The 15907-nt window shown below is 45.0% G+C and overlaps 1 pseudogene; it reads right to left on the bottom strand.

Annotated features, from left to right (window-relative positions):
- Nucleotides 1–6195: 6195 nt before the first annotated feature.
- On the bottom strand, nt 6196–15326 carry LOC136127025 (olfactory receptor 10V1-like; annotated as a pseudogene).
- Between the last annotated feature and the right edge of the window lie 581 nt (nt 15327–15907).

Raw genomic sequence — 15907 nt, 5'->3', positions numbered from 1 at the left:
AGGATCCTGGGGTTTGGGGCTCCGCTTCCCTCTCTCTCTCTTTCCTCTAAGCCTGTTTCTTTCCCACTGGAAAATAAACACTGAGCCTTACCCCCCCTTGACCCTCAGGGCCTGCTGAGGAACAGGTGAGACCACCTTCTGGCTATTGTACCTGGAGGCAGTGTCCCCAGGGTGCAGTGTTCAATAGAAAGAGATAAAGGAGCTAGAAAATTGAAGGGGAAGGTCCTTTCTGTTCCCCACAGCAATTCTTCCCCACTGCAGGGAGGATGGAGAATACACTTCCTGACTTGTAGTTTTCACCCCCTTACAGTTTGTATTAGTTATCTATCGCCGCATAACAAATTGCCCTAAAACAGCTTGAAACAACATTACCCTCTGGTTTCTGTGATTCAGGAATCCAGGTGCAGTTTCGCTGGGTGCCCCTGCCTCACTGCAGTTAAGGTGTTGGCTGGAGGCTGCGTCTCATCTCATGGCTTGACTGGGAAAGGATCTGCTTCCAAAGTCACTCACATGGTTGCCAGCAGGATTCAGTTCTTCAAGGGCTGTACTTCACCCCGTGGGTCTCTTCATAGGGCAGCTCACAACATGGCAGCTGAATTCCATCAGCCCAAGCAGGTGAGAGGGATAGAGAAAGAGAGAGAAAAGCCAAAGTGTTTTTGTAACCTAGTCTCGGCTGTGACATCACTTTTGCCATACTGTATCGATTAAAAGAGAAGCCCTAGGTTCAGCCCACACTCAAGGCCAGGAGATTACACAAGGGGGTGAAGACCGAGAGCCATCTCAGCAGCTGCCTAGAACACAATTCAAATCCCAAATTCATGCCACAGTTATGCCCTTTCACCTTAGAGCTCTCTTCTCCCCTGTATCTGAACTGGACAACTCTGACCCATTCTAGGATTAAGTGTCCCTCAGACATGCTTCCCTGACAGCCTGGACTTCAAGATAGCCCTACCACACTGTGTAACCTGGTCTAGTTCCTGTACCTTCTATGAGCTCTGCGAGGTCAGCAGCCTTGTCTCTCCTTTTCACTAATGCGAACCCAGACCCCAGCCTCGGCCCCAAAACGTCATTGTAGGCACTCAGTTAGGGTTTACCAAATTAATTAAATGAAGCTTCTTGTCATATGGCTCCATTATGTCTTTCTCCTGATTAAAATTCATCAGTGGCTCCTTATTACAAGATTAGGGAGTCCAGACGCTTCTTGGAATGGCATTCAAGCCCTTGTGCAGTCTGGCCCCAGCCCAAGGTACTGTCACTCCCTGACACACACAGCCCCACCTATAGCTTCCTCAAACACCCACCTCTTCTCTGCATCTAATATGCCCAGGATTTCCCACCCATCTCTGCCTGATTTGTCTTTTTTCCATTTCATGTCTGACAAATCCCTACGCCTCCTCCAAGACCGAAGCCTTCTCCAGTTCACGTCTCCCTGGCCCTCTGCCCTCCCGCCCCAAACAGTACTTGTTCAGATCTATTTTAAAAGCAGGGCTTCCCTGGTGGCGCAGTGGTTGAGAGTCCGCCTGCCGATGCAGGGGACACGGGTTCGTGCCCGGGTCCGGGAAGATCCCACACGCCACGGAGTGGCTGGGCCCGTGAGCCATGGCCGCTGAGCCTGCGCATCCGGAGCCTGTGCTCCGCAACGGGAGAGGCCACAGCAGTGAGAGGCCCGCGTATCGCAAAAAAAAAAAAAAAAAAAAAAAGCAAACCCTGGGTTGTCTTATACCTCGTTGCTTACATATCTGTTGAGAGCAATGACCAGGTATTTTATTATTCACCTTCCAGGGGTAGTGTGACGTAGGTGCACTGCAATTATTTGGAGGATAAATCAAAGAATAGTCGACTACTATTCTTATGTAGTGTGTGACTACACACACACACACACACACACACTCACACACACACACTCCCTAGGGATTCTCCTCTCCTCTCCCTAAGGAGGAAAGAAGATCCTTCCTGGATCTTAAAACTAAATGCAATTGCAACTCCCTGTGCCACTGAACTGTGTGGTTAAAACAATGTATTTTGAAGACACAGAGGACAGACTTGTGGTTGCCAGGGCCGAGGGGGGTGGGTGGGGAAGGGATGAAGTGGGAGTTCGGAATTAGCAGGTGCAAAATATTGTATATAGAATGGATAAACAACAAGGTCCTACTGTATAGCACAGGGAACTATATTCAATATCCTGTAATAAACCATAATGGAAAAGAATATGAAGGATGTATATGTATATATAACTGAATCACTTTGCTATACATTAGAAATTAATACCACATTGTAAGTCAACTATACTTCAATAAATTTTTTAAAAATAATGTGCTTTGTTTATAAAGATGCTTTATATCATGTTGTTCAGATGTTTTCCTAACATGAATCTCCCTATACCACATACCTATGCCTATGATTTAACAGTATAAATAATTTGCACCATATTCATTTGTTTTTATGTTTATACAAACTCCTCAATCCCTGGAGCCCTTAAGCACATAGTTCTCCGAGGAGCCTGGTAAGGTAAGTGGGAAGACTCAGTGAGGAAACCTCAAGCAGAGAAGCCTGCTGTTACTTCTGAGCTGCAGAAGACATGCTTGTTTCTTACAACACCTGTGAAACACCTATCAAGAGTAACAGGGGGCTTCCCTGGTGGCGCAGTGGTTGGGAGTCCGCCTGCCGATGCAGGGGACACGGGTTCGTGCCCCGGTCCGGGAGGATCCCACATGCCGCGGAGCGGCTGGGCCCGTGAGCCATGGCCGCTGGGCCTGCGCGTCCCGAGCCTGTGCTCCGCAACGGGAGAGGCCACAACAGTGAGAGGCCCGCGTACCGCAAAAAAAAAAAAAAAAAAAAAAAAAAAGAGTAACAGGATAAACATAGGGAAACCTTAGTTGAAAGGAATTGAACACTTATGTCTTTAAACTTTTGGTATTTAAAAAAATGAGCCATCTAGTGTATTTCTCCATGTCGATGTTTGAATAACCATGCTGCCTCTTTTATTATCCTTTTACAGTTTAGGTTTTTTTTTTCCCTTGGAGATCTCACAATAACTCGGGGAGACAGAGTAGATAGTATTGTCCCCATTTTATTATGCAACTGAATTGTCAGAAAAATGAAGCGATTTTCCCAAGCTCTTATTGGACAGTCATAGCATGTTGGGAGAGTGGTTTTGTGCCCAGGCTTTGGTGACCACGCTGCCCAGGTCAAATCTCAGTTTTATGTTTACTGGCTGTGTGACCTTGAACAAGTTACTTAGCCTCCCTGTGTCTCAGTTTCCTTATATGTAAGCAGAGATAGTAATCACACGCATTTCATGGGTTATTATGATGATAAATGGGTTGGTATATGGCAATCATTAATTCCCTTATTCAATCACTGGAAAAGAAGCCTGCTAACTCATAACTGCACTGTTTTCTCAAAGAGCGTGGGGAATTGAAAAGTGCCTGGAATATTTCAATCACTAGTGAAATCGTCCTCTTTTTATCCAGTCAGCCCTAGCCACGGCAGCATTTTCCAAAGTAGATTCAACAAGATAAAATATTTCCTAAGAGATTCCAAGGAATAAAAGAGTTTGGTGGTGACAATTTAGGAAACATGCAACATGCATCCCTCATCTTGGAGTGTCATGACTGCACGTTTGCTCAGTACAGGCACTGAATAAACCTTCAGTAAACCACTAGCTTTATTTTAATCAACACAGTATCCTTCACATTTGTTTGACCGTATAATGTTCATTTCCTCCAAACACCTATTATCCAACAGGATTGGTGTCCTACAGATAATAACACTGACCTAGTAGAATACTGCAGTAGAACATAGGAGGAGCAGCAAGCCTCTGTAAGTGAACCAAAGAAGATGCTTTTGGGTCCTCGTCTTTCAAAAGAGTAAGATGACATTTCAGCTTCATGTAATATGACTTCTGGTCATGGTTTCTGCCCTGTAGGCCTGTGATACACGTCAGAAAAAATAAAAGAAAAATGTCATGGCACACGTGTTATGCTTTTCCAGGTAGGGAAACAGAGGTTGTTTCCCTACGTAGATTCCCTTGTTTTTGTGCCCCCACAGTTCTCTCCTCCAGAAATGCCCTTCCTGCCCCTCTGCGTACCTGCAGACCTGAAGACCTGGCGTGGTGCCGCGCGTGTGCCACCTTCCCCATCAAACTAACCTGGATTCCCTTCGCTGACCCTCCTTTGGTGGCTCATAGCATTGCATCACTTGGCCCTTGGTGTAATCGTGGTGTATGTTCTCACATACTGCTGGACTTTTAACTTCCTTCCAGGCAGGAGCTGCCTCTTACTTACCTTTCCATTTCCTGTTCCACCTACCACAGGTGGGAGCACAGTACACAGCAGAGTTCAATAAATCATTGCTTACTGTCTCTTTCAATGTTGCTGAATAAATAAAGCCCTCAGTGATCAACAGGTAGAAGAATGAGTGAGCTTCCTCTACCTTACAAAAAGAGAGTAAAGCATCTGTGTTCTGCCGCCGTTGCCTTGAGACAAACGATCATTATCAGAATGATTATCGTTCTAGGACTGCTCGGAACCGTATCGGAACCGTGTGAATGACCTTTCACCTCCTCGAGGTATCCAGTCAGTGTGTCTTCACAGAATTAGCTCTGTTTTACCTGAATCCAGATTTGAACCAACACTGCCTCTTTTCTACACCAAGGGGCTTAGTGAACAAAGCAATTTTTCCATATTATGCGTACTTAGCACAATACATACACTAGTATTAGTCCATTTGGGCTGCTGTGACACAATACCACAGACTGGGTGGCTTTATAAACAACAGAAATTGATTTCTCACAATTCTGGATGCTAGGAGTCTAAGATTAGGGTACCGGCATGGTTGGGTAAAGGCCCTTTTCCAGGTCACAGACTTCTCGTTGTATCCTCACATGGCGGAAGGAGCTAGGGAGCTCTAAGGGGTCTCTTTTACAAGAGCACTAATACCATTCACGAGGGCTCGACCCTCATGACCTAAGCACCTCCCAAAGGCCCCGTCTTTTAATGTCATCACACTGGGCATTAGTAGTTCAACATGTGAATTTGGAAGGAACACAAATATTCAGACCATATCAACTAGGGGTAGGCAGAAAGGGAGAATAGGAGATAAATGTGTATGCGTGTGTGTGTGTGTGTGTGTGTGCGCGTGAGAGAGAGCGAGAACGAGAGAAGAAAGGGACAGAGAGTGGGGAAGAGAACAAATGGATAAAGGGAGAGGGATTTGGAATCAGACTAACAGAGTCAGAGATTGAGATGGAGACAGATTAGCTCCAGGTATAAAGTTAAATAAAGAGAAACTAACAAAACTTTAAAACTCTAGTGCTTTCCCTATCACTTTTCCCTGGAAGATAATTTAGGATGAAAGAGAAATAATTCAAAGTGGCACAAACTCAGCATTTACATCACGGGAATCATGATTGCGATGGTCCTGGTTTGATCTGCCTCTTATTCTTAGCTCTGCCCCTGCCCGTACGTGCAACGCTAAGAACCTGAGAACTGCCTCTGGAGAGAAGTCCAAAGCAGAGCACAGACTTTGCACTTGACGCTGAGAATAGTGATAATGAGGTACACTGCTACCTCTCCCTCTAAAAGTCACAAAGTAGGGACTTCCCTGCCGGTCCAGCGATTAAGACTCCCGTGCTTCCACTGCAGGGGGTGCAGGTTCAATCCTTGGTTGGGGAAATAAGACCCCACATGCCCCGCGGCAAAATAATAATAATAATAAATGGAAGTCACAAAGTATTTCCACTTAATATATCTTTTGATCATCATAACTATCCCAGAATTTAGGTCTTGTGGGCATTTGAATCCCTATTTTAGAGATGAGGAGTCTAAGAATGAGAAAAGGAAAATGCCGTTCCAAAAACTGGGCTTCCCCGGTGGCGCAGTGGTTGAGAGTCCGCCTGCCGATGCAGGGGACGCGGGTTCGTGCCCCGGTCTGGGAAGATCCCACGTGCCGCGGAGCGGCTGGGCCCGTGAGCCATGGCCGCTGAGCCTGCACGTCCGGAGCCTGTGCTCCGCAATGGGAGAGGCCACAACTGTGAGAGGCCCGCGTACCGCAAAAAAAAAAAAAAATGACTAGGAAGAAGTAAGAGTGTAAAACCGATGACCTCTTAGGCCCTGTCTCCCATCTTTCAGAGAGTATACCCATTTGTCTCTACTCAGCAATGTTACAGAGGAACATCCAGGGTGTTTGTTGTGTTTAGGATGGCAGGAACCTCATCAATGCTCTCTTCAAAGCATCCTTAAGCTCTCTGTTCTTCATGCTGTAGATCAAGGGGTTCAGCATAGGGGTGATGAATGTGTAAACCACAGACACTACCTGGCCCCTCTCTGGAGAGCAGCTGGAGCTGGGGCACAGGTGGCTGAGGCTCGCACCTCCATACTGAAGCAGAACCATAGTCAGGTGGGAGGAGAAGGTTGAGAAGGCCGTGTGCCTCCCCTCCACAGAGCGGGTCTTCAGGATGCAGCCACGATGAAGACATAGGACAGGGTGACAAGCAGGAAGGGGATGGTGAGGACAGAGACACCAACCACAAACAGAGTGGCCTCGTGGACCTGGGTATCTGCACAGGCCAGTCTCATCACAGGAAGGACATCACAATAGAACACACTGACTTCTTTGCTCCTGCAGAAGGGGAGTTGGAAGATGAGCACAGTCAGCTGCATGGCCAAGATGAACCCCAACATCAGACAGCCCAGGGCCAGTCGGGCACAAAATCACCAGCTCATCACGAGGGTGTAACGCAAAGGGTGGCAGATGGCCACGGACCTGTCATAGGCCATGACGGCCAGCAGAATGCAGTCAGCACTGCCCAGGAATATGAAGAAGAACATCTGGGCACCACAGCCAGGCAGGGAGACGAGGGTTTTCTCCATGGACAGGTTGCTTGTCAGAGTCAGAGGGGCAATGGTGGAAGAGTAGCAGATCTCCAGAGCAGCCAAGTTGGCCAGGAGGAAGTACATGGGGGCGTGGAGAGAACGGTCAATCCAGATGATGAGAGAAATGGAGAGGTTGCCACTGATGCTGACCAGGTACATAATCAGGAAGGTCACGAAAATCAGCATCTGTACCTCGGGGAGTTTGGAGAAGGGGTGGAAGTGGAACTGAATCATTCCAGTCTGGTTTGCATCCTCTATGTATTCAATGCATCGGGCCTGCTGATGGCACAGGCGCTGCCCCCTGAGGATAGATAAGTGTCAGGACACAGGGCTCCTGCTGGATGACCCATTCAGCTCCTGGCCTCTCCCTTTCTCCCTCAATTAAAACCATCTTTACCTCCAAATCAGCAGCTTACTTCTACAACAGCTTTTTTGTTGTTGTAATCACCCAGAAGTAGCTCTCCACTGAAATCTTGCTTTTTTAAATTGTGGTAAAATATACGTTACATAATATTTACCATTTTAACCATGTGTAAGTGTAGAATTCAGTGACATTAAATACATTCACAATGTTGTATAACCATCACCCCATCTATACCCAAAACTTTTCTATCATCCCCAACAAAAACTCTACCCAATAAACTAAGGATCTCCTCCATGATCTCCTCCTCCCAGCTCCTAGCAACCGCAATCCTACTTTGTCTCAGTGAATTTGCCTATTCTACGTACCTCATGTAAGTGCAATCATATAGTATTTGTCCTTCGGTGTCTGGCTTATTTCACTAAGCATAATGTTTTCAAGGTCCATCCATGTGGTAGCTTATATCAAAATTAGGTTCCTTTTTGGGCTTCCCTGGTGGCGCAGTGGTTGAGAGTCTGCCTGCTGATGCAGGGGACACGGGATCGTGCCCCGGTCCGGGAGGATCCCACATGCCGCGGAGCGGCTGGGCCCGTGAGCCATGGCCGCTGAGCCTGCGCGTCCAGAGCCTGCGCTCCACAACGGGAGAGGCCACAGCAGTGAGAGGCCCGCGTACCATGTTCCTTTTCATGCCTGAATAATATCCCATTGTATGTGTGTATGCCACATTTTGCTATCCATTCATCTGTTCGTGGACGCTTGGATTGTTTCCACCTTTTGGCTATCGTGAACAACGCTGCTATGAAAATTGGTGTATGAATATCTGTTCAAGTCAGCAATGAAATGTTAACCCACAGTATACTATTCCTAGACCACAAATCTCTACGCCCTCAATCCCTTGTCTGGTTGTCATTGACCAACAGTATGACCTTGAACAGCTTGCTGAAGCTTTCTGCTTCAATTTCTTCATCTGTGAAGACGATATAGGACACAGCAGGTAGGGTTGCTGTGAGGAGTAAATGTGTCTGGCCCCTAGGAAACTCTCCATAAATGTTAGCAATCATCATTAATACTATTCTTCTTCCACCTTTTCAAGACCACCTTTGGGGCTTCCCTGGTGGCGCAGTGGTTGGGAGTCCGCCTGCCGATGCAGGGGACACAGGTTCGTGCCCCGGTCCGGGAAGATCCCACATGCCGTGGTGTGGCTGGGCCCATGAGCCATGGCCGCTGAGACTGCGCGTCCAGAGCCTGTGCTCCACAACGGGAGAGGCTACAACAGTGAGAGGCCCGCGTACTGCAAAAAAAAAAAAAAAAAGACGACCTTTGATGCCTCCAGTTCCCCCAAATAAGCCTCCTTTGGGCTTTCCTCCGTGCGCCATCCAACCAAGATCTATGGTCCATCTCTTCCATCAGTCTTTTACCAATACTGTCACTGTCTTTGACTCCTTTTGATCTTTTGCCAACCCTGTTACCTTCTGTAATATACAGCATCCTCGTTCCAGGCTGAACATGACTAAAGAAGATCACAAAATTCTGCTGACTGGTGCCACGGTAGGGATAGAGAGGTATTATCAACCCCAGTGCGGTCCCCAAGGCTCTCAATCAGCTGCTCCTTCGGGTCCCAGGACCGGGGCAAATTTCCCTGGTCTCTTTAAGACCTCTCTTCCGCTACCTCCTCTCTCACCAACAGTAATGACCCAGCCTCCAACTTCACTGGAAAGAAGAACAGAAGTTTCCTGGAGGCAACTCATCATTACGCTCACCAGCTCTAGCCCCACCACATTCTCTCTCCATATACCCAATAGCAAATCCCCATATGCCGCTCTAGAAGTGTCCCCTTCCTCTGCGAAGCTAGTGGCCTCAGTCCCTCCTGCTTCCTCTGTGACCTTGCTTCACAATCATTCAGTCTGTCTCCAGTATCTGCCTCTGCTCCACCTCTACAGCAACTTTACCTCTCATGGCAAAAAGCAACTTCCCTTCATCTTATATCATCCTCTAAAGGCTCCCTGTCTCCTTTGCATTTCAACCATTTCCTATTCTTTCTTTAGCACAGTCTGGTTCCGGTCTTACACCCAGAGACCACTCTAATGAAGGTCACCAATGACTTCCAAATTGCTGAATCCAGTGGCTACATTTTGACTTGATCTCTGTTGCACTGGAGGCTCCCTTTTCCTTGAAATTCCTCACCCAAGGACTCTGTGATGCTATTCTACCCAAACTTTTTTTCCCACCTCTCTGGACACTATGTTTCCATCACTTCTGGAGACTGCTCTTCCTCTTAGTGATATGCAAAGGGAAGGTTTTGTTGGTTAATCTAGGTCTACCCCTCAGATCCACTCTCCACCCTGCTCTGCTGCCTGGGAGGCTGGTCACTAAGGACTGAATCATCTGAGCTCACTCACCCTGTGGCTTCTGGTTGGATGTGGCCAATGAAGGTACTTGAAAGAAAATAAAGAGTAGCACAAAGGTATGTAGGGTATTTATCCCTCTCCCCATACACACACCACTACCCCCTTCTCCCTCTACCATGATGGTTCTATGACCACAGCTCTTGTTGCATGGCCCATCTTCCATGGCTCCAGTTTTTGCTGGGCTCCAGTAACAGTGTTCTCTCACCTTGTCACTTCAGGCCCAAGGATACAAACAGTTTCCTACCATTGCTAGCCCTGAGTGCCTCACCGTCCCTTACAGTATAACAAGGAAAAATAAATCTAAGTCCATATTGGACCTTTTTCTTTTCATTTAACCTTTTTTTTCTATTGTTTTTGCTACAAGTCAATCACTAAAGTGTTGGCTATATGCTTAAAGTATACATAATGGCCCATCTCTGGGAACCCTGCCTCCCATGCCTGAGCTTAAGCTAAAATACCTTTGTTTAGCTCACAGGAAACATCCTGACCAGGCCCACCCATGAATGACTGCAGGAAAGAAGAAATTAACACCTTCTTGGGAACCTGGCTGGAACCAGGAAATATTTGCAACAATTTATTGCCTTTTTTACTTTATCTCCTCATCTTCCCCTCTTTGTTCTATAGAAGAAACTAGCATCCAAACCCTAGCAAGATGGTTCTTTGGGACATGAGTCCACCATCTTCTCAGTCTGCTGGCTTTCTGAATAAAGTCACTGTTCCTTGCCCCAACAACTTGTCTCTCGACTTATTGTCCTGTCTTGCGGTGAACAGTCCGAGCTTGGACCTGGTAACAGTGAGTGCCCTTAATTCTGCCCTCACTTCTATAAATGGTCCCAAAATTAAATGCCAAGTCCTGTCCGTATGACTAGCATAGAGAACATTTTAACAGATGATTGTTGAATGCATAAAGGAAAAGAATCTTATATTTTAATTTATTTTAGAATCTCTTTATCCAGTTTTCTTTCTGCTGCCCATGATCGGTAGGAAAGAATTTCAGGGCAAGTGTACGTGGTATCCAAAACAACATATCCTGACTACACACACACACCAACACATCATATCTGCTGTAGAAGCAAAAACTGACACTTGGCCTTGCGTCCAATGATTAAGTGTCAATACTTCACATGCCCCAGTAAGTGGGGTGGCAGGGGGGACACTTTGCACCCTGAGTTAAAAAAAAACTAACAGGATCACCTGACTGGATTTGTTCCCCCCACCAAAGAATGTATTTTTGCTTACTTTTGCTGTGCTGATGTCTGAAGATATACCACAACCTTTATGAGTATGATAATCATGTAAGGACATTGTTGTTTTCCACCACAAACAGAATAACACATCCTTAGTATTCTTGCTGATTTGCAATTTTTTCTTTTGAATATTTGTTGTGTTTTTTTATTCTGGCAGATCGGTACTTTTAAAGTCTGGCTCCCTGCATGTTTTGCAAGTTTTTCTTTCCTTTTCTAAGTGCTTCTGCCTCTGTACTGTCATCTGTTGGGCACAGCCTTGTGTGGGGAAAGAGGGTTGGAAGATGGGTGAAATCATAGTGGGAAATTTATCACTTGGAAGTTTCTAAGACTACTGTTCCTTGAGAATTTTAATTCTTTTTCTAGGAGCAGCATTGGAGCACACACCTGCCTGTCTCTCTTCCTACTTTGGGTAAAGACCACCAACACACCCTCTACCCCAAACAACCTTCGTGAATTAGACATTAAGGGACAAGTCGAGCACAAGAAAGAGAACTATTATCTATAACCAGGGATCTCACCACTCCTTTAATGATGTGTCTGCCTCTGTGATCACTTGTGTACCTCTGTCCCCTCCATGAATCTCAACTCCATGAGGGCAGGGACTGATTGGATTCTGTTCTTCACTAATACCCAGGACCTAGCACAACACTAGGTACCATGTAACTCTGTATTGACATGAACACTGGAGAGCTACTGAGGTTCTATCAATGTCAACGACTACTACCCAGTACTTCTGAAGTAGAAGTGATAATCTTCAGCTTCGTACTCTGATGCTAAAAGAGCATATCCCTTCCAGAAAGAAAATCAGCAATTTTCAAGAAATTATATGTGTTGAATCACCACCCTCACATTGAAGGATCTGTCCCGAGGTAGTAGTCTGGAATATGGAGCCAAATACATAAAGATACGTGCAGTGTGCTGTGATAATAATCTTTATAAGGAAACAAAACAAATACTTAACAAGAGGTGACATTCTAGTCACTTGAGGTGTATTAATATGATGAACTGTCATTTTGACGTTAAAATTGTTATAATTATAAGGTTTAATACAGTGAGAAAGTGCTAACAATATAATATTAAATGAAGAAAATGAAAAGGCAACATTGCATGCGGAGCATGACACCAATTCTGCTACCAGTCTAAAAGGAAACAATAAACTCTCAATGGTGTTTTAGAGAAAAATGAGAGATGACTATTTTCTTCATGCTTTTCTCCATTTGTCAAACTTTCTGTGAATAATATGTGTTTATTTTTAACATTAAAAATGTTATTACTTTTTTAAATTCCCATTTGAAAGGCAAGGACACTGAAATACATAACATACCCCTAGTTATACAACCAGGAATTGTCAGAATGAGGATTAACACCTAAATATAGCCACAAAATCTGCACACTTGCCAATGATGTTGTCCAAAATTGTTCTAAATCTAGTTATTTATTTATGTGCTTGTTCATTTCCAGACATACCACAACCTTGACTTGGGCTGAGTTTGTTGTTAAGTAGTTAACCTTCCTTCCTTCCTTCCTACCTTCCTTTCTTCCTTTCTTCTTCCTTCCCTTTCTTTTCCATCCCTTTCCTTTTCTTTCTTCCTACTTTCCTTTCCCTCTCTCTTTTTTTTCTTTACCCTCATCTCTTTTTAAAGTCAACTTTTCAAATTTAGCTCATCATTCTAGCCCATTGAGATCTTAAGGAGAATTACAATTCTTTACTCCAACAAATAATCAATTTCTCCCCATTGTCATCTACAAATTTAATGAACATGCTTCCCAAAGCTGCAACGGTGCATTAGACCATAGCTCGAGGAAGCCACATCCCTCAAGCATACTGCCCTTAATATCCCTCAAAATTTTCTTCAAAATATCAGTCAGTTTTCAAATCAGTTTAAAAATACAAGGCTCTCTGTGTGGAATATCTCTGGAACACTTAAAAACTACGGTGAATTCCACTGCAACAAACAATCACATTGTTTATACAATGGATGTTCAACATGCCTGGGATAAAGACTCACCTGACTTCTCAATGCATTCCCCACACCCTCACCCAGACACATACATTTCTCTCTTAATGAACACATATAAGTCATGCTACTTGTCTGTGAGAGCTACATAATTCATTTCCCTTTTTGCCTTAGCTGCTAGGAAGCCCAAAACTAAGTTTTATATTCAATCGCTTAGCATTTCTCAGCCCCAATATCTTCATTTCTATTTAACTTTTGTCTTTTTTTTTTTTTTTTTTTTTTTTTTTTTGTGGTACGCAGGCCTCTCACTGTTGTGGCCTCTCCCATTGCGGAGCACAGGCTCCGGACGCGCAGGCTCAGCGGCCATGGCTCACGGGCCCAGCCGCTCCGCGGCATGTGGGATCCTCCCAGACTGGGGCACGAACCCGCATCCCCTGCATCGGCAGGTGGACTCTCAACCACTGCGCCACCAGGGAAGCCCAATGTAACTTTTGTCTTTTATAGTGCCTTTTATAAGTTGATCTTGATCTCACCGTAGCTAGGGTTTTACTGTAAGGCACTCTATTTTTAGGAGTATTCAAAGAATAATAAATATATTATACAAATAAAAAATTATTCTTGCCTTTTGTGTCTTCATCCAAGGCACTGATGAGTCAGTGAGAAATCTCTCCCCTCTTCACTTCCAAGTTTACTTCTCCTCTGGGGTCTTCTCAATGGGATAAAAATAACAATACTGTGAGCTTTGGTTGTGGTTAAATGTTCTCTTCCACCATCTGCTTTGTCCTGCCTTTGCTATTGCACAACTCCTTGCTATGTGAATCAGGAAATGCCAGACCTCTTCTTACCCAGGAACTATAAACCCTCAGTAACACTGCATCCTCTTTGATGAGTCTCTTTTGTGGCACCAGCCCTGCCTCCAAAGACATGGCATTCTTCACACAGAGAGCCCTTCCTTTTCCGCAAAGATCTTTGCATACTCATCTACCTTCTCCCCTCACTGAGTGTAATTAATAGGACTGTTCGTGCATTCACTTATTTGACAAGAATTTATCTAGCAGCTACTATCAACTAGGCATTGGGTGTGTAACTTGAAAACTGAGTGGATTACACTATGTTTTCTGGGTGTCCCAACAAAGCATGTAGTTCTCTTTGAACAACTCTCTCATACCCATCTCAGACAACCTATGAAATGGGACACATTTCTGTCTCTCTAGGGAGAGACAGAGTTTCCTTCTCTCACCCTCAGCAGTGGAGTGTCTTTTGAAGACTTGTTTGTTGTTAGTATATTTGACATAAATAGTGTCACATCATTAGCTCCAGGAGGTTTAACTAATGTTCTAATTCATTTGTATCTCCACACGGGGAAGCCCCTCACAGGATCAGGAAAGCCCAAGGTCAGTAGGGTTCATTGGTTCATTCCCCAGGGTCTGGACCACACAACAACTCAATCAGCCTGGTCTTCCCTTACCCTCCTTACCTTCTGCCTAGACAGGCTGGCAGCCACATCCTTCCCTGAGGCTGAGTGAAGCCCAAGGTGGAATCCTCTTCTTAATACCTTGGGAACCGTTGAGACTGAATCTCTGAGAAACTACCCAGAGAACTGAGGAAAGCACACATCTAGATACCATTAATCCCTCCCTGCTGCTACATCTCAAGGGAAGAACGTGGGACTTTGGGATTTGCAGAGTCAGAATTCTGGGTTCTTTCTCAACTCTCACCCCTTCTCATCTCATTTCTGGAGAATTCCCTGCCTACTTTGGTTCAACCGAGCCCCAAGAGGCTATCTTAGCTTTTAACTTGACCGTAGCCTGTAGGTCAATATTTGAACACAAACAGGAATTGTTTAGGGACATGATATTCTAAACTGGTCTAATTGCTGCTAGACTTAGCTATATTTTAATTATTGCCTACATTTTTACCCTCCAAGTTCGAGGTAGTTTAGAAAGACATACAGTTTGTTTGTTTTTTTAATTTATTTATTTATTCACTTTTGGCTGCATTGGGTCTTTGTTGCTGCATGCGGGCTTTCTCTAGTTGCGGCGAGTGAGGGCTACTCTTCGTGCGGTGTGTGGTCTTATTGCAGTGGCTTCTCTAGTTGTGGAGCTTGGGCTCTAGGCGCGCGGGCTTCAGTAGTTGTGGCGCACGGGATTAGTTGCTCCGTGGCATGTGGGATCTTCCCGGACCAGGGCTCGAACCCGCGTCCCCTGCATTGATTGGCAGGCGGATTCTTAACCACTGTGCCACCAGGGAAGTCCAAGACATACAGTTTTAATTTATTCAATTAGAGGTTAATTTTGTATACCTAGACAAATTCTACAGATCCTTCAAAACTCAGCCAAGTGTCACCTGTTACATGACGCCTTATTCTGATTCACATACCTTCCCCCACACTCCTCCAAAAACGAAGAATTACTCCCTGCTCCATGCTCCATGATGGCTTTGTGCACACCCCAGTTATAGCATTTATCACTCTGCATTGCGTTTATACACTCATTTTTCAACCTCTACTAGGATAGGTCCTCAATGGGAGCGACTAGTTCAACTCAGTTCAATTGCATCTCATCACCTAGTATGGAGCTAAGCACCTAATGGATGTCTAGTATTCATTGATTGCAGAATGTTATAACACTGGGCATTCCTTTGTTTATTCACCAATATCAACCAAGATCCTATCACACTCCCTATAAATTATGTGTTTTATACCAGTGGCCGCTAGTGATTTTGGTCAAGGCCATTATAAAATGTAGAAACAAAATTTTTTCAAAGTTTGGCCATTCACGAACAACCTTCATGATTTATGTTTTATCTAACTTATAAGTATAATTTACTTAATATTTTTCTTGACTTAAATTCAGCTCACTCACTTTTTTAAAAACAATTTTGGCTGCATTGGGTCTTCATTGCGGTGTGCAGGCTTATCACTGCAGTGGCTTCTCTTGTTGCGGAGCATGGGCTCTAGGCGCGCGGGTTTCAGTAGTTGTGGCGCGTGGGCTCAGTAGTTGTGGCGCGTGGGCTCTAGAGCGCAGGCTCACTGGTTGTGGCACACGGGCTTATTCGC

The sequence above is a fragment of the Phocoena phocoena genome, chromosome 8 (assembly GCF_963924675.1).
Source record: "Phocoena phocoena chromosome 8, mPhoPho1.1, whole genome shotgun sequence".
Taxonomy (NCBI): Eukaryota; Metazoa; Chordata; class Mammalia; order Artiodactyla; family Phocoenidae; genus Phocoena; species Phocoena phocoena.
The sequence above is the reverse complement of the archived record's forward strand: the minus strand, read 5'-3'. Positions and strand labels throughout refer to the sequence as shown.